The sequence below is a fragment of the Cyclopterus lumpus genome, chromosome 3 (genome assembly GCF_009769545.1).
Source record: "Cyclopterus lumpus isolate fCycLum1 chromosome 3, fCycLum1.pri, whole genome shotgun sequence".
In the NCBI taxonomy this organism is placed as follows: domain Eukaryota; kingdom Metazoa; phylum Chordata; class Actinopteri; order Perciformes; family Cyclopteridae; genus Cyclopterus; species Cyclopterus lumpus.
Genome location: NC_046968.1, coordinates 29,219,746 through 29,224,796, shown reverse-complemented (window position 1 = coordinate 29,224,796; position 5,051 = coordinate 29,219,746). Strand labels below are relative to the sequence as shown.

Sequence of the window (5,051 nt, the reverse complement as noted above, 5' to 3'; positions counted from 1 at the left end):
TTTATAAAACCAGGTGTGGCTCCATGTTTATGAAACCAGGTGTGGCTCCATGATTATAATACCAGGTGTGGCTCCATGTTTATGAAACCAGGTGTGGCTCCATGTTTATAATACCAGGTGTGGCTCCATGTTTATGAAACAAGGTGTGGCTCCATGTTTATGAAACCAGGTGTGGCTCCATGTTTATAATACCAGGTGTGGCTCCATGTTTATGAAACAAGGTGTGGCTCCATGTTTATAATACCAGGTGTGGCTCCATGTTTATAATACCAGGTGTGGTTCCATGTTTATAATACCAGGTGTGGCTCCATGTTCATAACACCAGGTGTGGCTCCATGTTTATGAAACCAGGTGTGGCTCCATGTTTATAATACCAGGTGTGGCTCCATGTTTATAATACCAGGTGTGGCTCCATGTTTATAATACCAGGTGTGGCTCCATGTTTATAATACCAGGTGTGGTTCCATGTTCATGAAACCAGGTGTGGCTCCATGTTTATAATACCAGGTGTGGCTCCATGTTCATGAAACCAGGTGTGGCTCCATGATTATGAAACCAGGTGTGGCTCCATGTTTATGAAACCAGGTGTGGCTCCATGATTATGAAACCAGGTGTGGCTCCATGATTATAATACCAGGTGTGGCTCCATGTTTATAATACCAGGTGTGGCTCCATGTTTATAATACCAGGTGTGGCTCCATGTTTACGAAACCAGATGTGGCTCCATGATTATAATACCAGGTGTGGCTCCATGTTTATGAAACCAGGTGTGGCTCCATGTTTATAATATCAGGTGTGGTTCCATGTTTATGAAACCAGGTGTGGCTCCATGTTTATGAAACCAGGTGTGGCTCCATGTTTATGAAACCAGGTGTGGTTCCATGTTTATGAAACCAGGTGTGGTTCCATGTTTATAATATCAGGTGTGGTTCCATGTTTATAATATCAGGTGTGGTTCCATGTTTATGAAACCAGGTGTGGCTCCATGTTTATAATACCAGGTGTGGCTCCATGATTATAATACCAGGTGTGGCTCCATGTTTATAATACCAGGTGTGGCTCCATGATTATAATACCAGGTGTGGCTCCATGTTTATAATATCAGGTGTGGTTCCATGTTTATAATATCAGGTGTGGTTCCATGTTTATGAAACCAGGTGTGGCTCCATGTTTATAATACCAGGTGTGGCTCCATGTTTATGAAACCAGGTGTGGCTCCATGTTTATAATACCAGGTGTGGCTCCATGTTTATAATACCAGGTGTGGCTCCATGTTTATAATACCAGGTGTGGCTCCATGTTTATAATACCAGGTGTGGTTCCATGTTTATAATATCAGGTGTGGTTCCATGTTTATGAAACCAGGTGTGGCTCCATGTTTATAATACCAGGTGTGGCTCCATGTTTATAATATCAGGTGTGGTTCCATGTTTATGAAACCAGGTGTGGCTCCATGTTTATGAAACCAGGTGTGGCTCCATGTTTATAAAACCAGGTGTGGCTCCATGTTTATGAAACCAGGTGTGGCTCCATGATTATAATACCAGGTGTGGCTCCATGTTTATGAAACCAGGTGTGGCTCCATGTTTATAATACCAGGTGTGGCTCCATGTTTATGAAACAAGGTGTGGCTCCATGTTTATGAAACCAGGTGTGGCTCCATGTTTATAATACCAGGTGTGGCTCCATGTTTATGAAACAAGGTGTGGCTCCATGTTTATAATACCAGGTGTGGTTCCATGTTTATGAAACCAGGTGTGGCTCCATGTTCATAACACCAGGTGTGGCTCCATGTTTATGAAACCAGGTGTGGCTCCATGTTTATAACACCAGGTGTGGCTCCATGTTTATGAAACCAGGTGTGGCTCCATGTTTATGAAACCAGGTGTGGCTCCATGTTTATAATACCAGGTGTGGCTCCATGTTTATGAAACCAGGTGTGGCTCCATGTTTATAACACCAGGTGTGGCTCCATGTTTATGAAACCAGGTGTGGCTCCATGTTTATAACACCAGGTGTGGCTCCATGTTTATGAAACCAGGTGTGGCTCCATGTTTATAATACCAGGTGTGGCTCCATGTTTATGAAACCAGGTGTGGCTCCATGTTCATAACACCAGGTGTGGCTCCATGTTTATGAAACCAGGTGTGGCTCCATGTTTATAAAACCAGGTGTGGCTCCATGTTTATAATACCAGGTGTGGTTCCATGTTTATGAAACCAGGTGTGGCTCCATGTTCATAACACCAGGTGTGGTTCCATGTTTATGAAACCAGGTGTGGCTCCATGTTCATAAAACCAGGTGTGGCTCCATGTTTATAATACCAGGTGTGGTTCCATGTTTATGAAACCAGGTGTGGCTCCATGTTCATAACACCAGGTGTGGCTCCATGTTTATGAAAGCAGGTGTGGCTCCATGTTTATAATACCAGGTGTGGCTCCATGTTTATAATACCAGGTGTGGCTCCATGTTTATAATACCAGGTGTGGCTCCATGTTTATGAAACCAGGTGTGGCTCCAGATACCTGTTGGAGGAGAACACGCCTTGAGGCCTGGCATCATAACCCTAGACCAGGTGGTGCATGATCATATTCATTCATCTAGCTAGTTGAACGAGTCCAACCCACGTGACGCAGAGGGGGCGGGGTTGGAATCAGGTCAAACTGGTCCTCTCACGCGCACCAGTTCCCCTGAAGGCCGTTTGCCATCTGAACTAACTGCGCGTGCTCGTGACGAAGAACATGCGCCGTAAAGGGGTTTGATCAGAGGTTACTTTGAGACAGGCGCTGACGTCACACACGCAAACTCTCTCTCCGTCGTGTCTCGGGCTGAAAGGGGGTCGCGGCGTGCAGGTGCACACGACGCACAGGTAGCACAGGTGTACCGAGCACGTCACGCCGGCAGAAGGGGCTCGCGACGTCGTGGTGGACGCCAGCTACCTCGCTAACATGCTAACTTCATCACCTTCCGACTCCCCTCCCGGTGCATTTAGCTCGCGCGCGTTCGCCAACTCGACTCGTTTGAAGTTCTTACCGGATTCGCGACTTCGTGACGAGTTCGCCCGGAACCTCACAGCGTCGACGCGGTCCCGTGGAGGCGCGTCGTCGCGGACGGAGACGGGCACCGGGCACCGGGCACGTTTGTCAACAGACGAACTGGGGGAGCGGAGCCGCGCGTGCGCACTGCGGTCGTGGTGACAGGTTCCGGAAGAAACGCGTCTTTTTTCTTTTTTTTTTTTATTATTTGTGTAATCATCGTCGGTTTCAAACCAACAACCTGAGGCCGTCAGAGTCGTGGAGGCGTGAAGACCTCCAGGAGCTCGTCGAGAGCCTCTCTTTCCCCTCAGGAGGCCTGTTGTCCCCTCAAAGAGGACCCGGGCACCAAGAGCACGACGCGCCTTCGTTTCCGTTGTCGTCCAACAGTCACTCTGGTTAATTTAATCATATGCACAATAATAATTACAGTGACGGCATTATCATCAGGCCCCTTCCGACCACGCTACTGCCAACAGAAACATATATAATAATACAACAAATACACAATTTAACTAGAAAACAGTCCATTTTCAATTTACTATTTATAAAATACTATATATAACCTTTTTCGTTTTATTTAGTTAATTGTGTTTTGTTTTTTTTAACGTGAATTTCACCGTCTAATGTTGCAAATGTATCAATATTGCTACTCGGTGGCACATGAAGACCTTGAGATTGCTCTTTTAAACTTGTGTTTTTATATTTTTGTTACAAACTGGGCATCTAAAATGCTGGATTGTGTTTTTTCTCCATTGTACACACACACACACACACACACACACACACAAGTTAACTATGCAGAACAATCTAGAAGAATAGCATGCTAGCGTGGACGACTCGGGACGGCTGATCTTTTGAGAACAATTTCTTTGTTTTACTCAAATAGACGAGAATCAACCAGCACGGACACCTTAAGGATCGCCACTAAAGCCCCCACAGAGTCCCACACACAGGGCAGCGTTTTGGGGCTCCTGGGGTCTCGTGCACCACGTCGCCCAGGATCAAAATGTCCTCTGCCGGGACGCCAGCTGACTCTGAACGCAGCCTGTTGGCAGCAGCTGTCGGTCGACCCCGTGGGACCTTTGGATGAAGTCTCCTAAGCTCCGCCTTTAAGACTCCGGCCTGACGGTGTGATACACATGAGCTCCACAAACGCACAGCAAGACTCTTCAAACATGTTTCTGTGTGCACGAAACAGAAAAACAAGGCCCGGGGCGAGCGTTTCAAAGTGGGCTCCAGTAGTTGAGCCGGATTACAACCTGAACAGGGTTCTGTCTGTCTGTCTGTCTGCCTGTCTGTCTGCCTGTCTGTCTGTCTCCTCAGGACCCATACAGGTGATGCCCCCTCCCCGAGACTTCAGTCGGGGAACGTAACACTCCTCGTTCCCACCCATCTGCTCCATCTGCTCCATCTTCTCCACGAGGAGTCCAGGCTCGTATCCCGGCTCCTGAGACGGGTCCCACACAGTCTCCTCTTTCCATCCCATCATCATCACCGTGCTAAACACTAGCATGGAGCTGCAGCACTTAACCAGGAGACACGGGATCCGACTTGTACCCGGGTCCTTGTGCTCGGTGGAGGACTGCAGCCTCGCGGTGGGGGTGCTGGTCGGCCACGGCAGCGTGAAGTCCGCGGATGAACAAAGCCGCGGTCGTCTTCCTGGACAGCGTGAGCAAGGCCGACGCGGTGGTGGAGAGCGGAGTCGTGGTGTCCGACACGCACGTCCCCGTCTCTCCTCTGGACACACCGGCGGTTAAAGTGACGGTGTCCAATGTTCCTCCGTTCCTGAAGGACGAGGAGTTGGTGGGGGAACTGTCCAGGTACGGGAGGGTTACTTCCCAGGTGAGGAAGCTGTCCTCTGGGTTCAGGTCTCAGCTCCAGAGACACGTGGTGTCTCACCGGAGACAGCTGGTCATGGTCCTCAACGACAGGAACGGGGCCCTGAACACCTCATTCAGAGTGAGAGTGGAGGGGTGTGTGTGTCTGTTTCACAACGTCAGACGACATGAGGTGTTT

General features: G+C 48.6%; 1 protein-coding gene across 5 annotated transcripts in view; it reads right to left on the bottom strand.

Moving 5' to 3' along the window:
• Positions 1–3,183, bottom strand: part of LOC117728808 (golgin subfamily B member 1-like) — a 36,662-nt gene extending 33,479 nt beyond the window's left edge. For all 5 annotated transcript variants that reach the window (XM_034529678.1, XM_034529682.1, XM_034529680.1 and 2 more), the window contains exon 1: positions 3,034–3,183. The gene's annotated coding sequence lies outside the window, so the exon portion shown is untranslated. The remainder of the gene's footprint in view (positions 1–3,033) is intronic.
• Between the last annotated feature and the right edge of the window lie 1,868 nt (positions 3,184–5,051).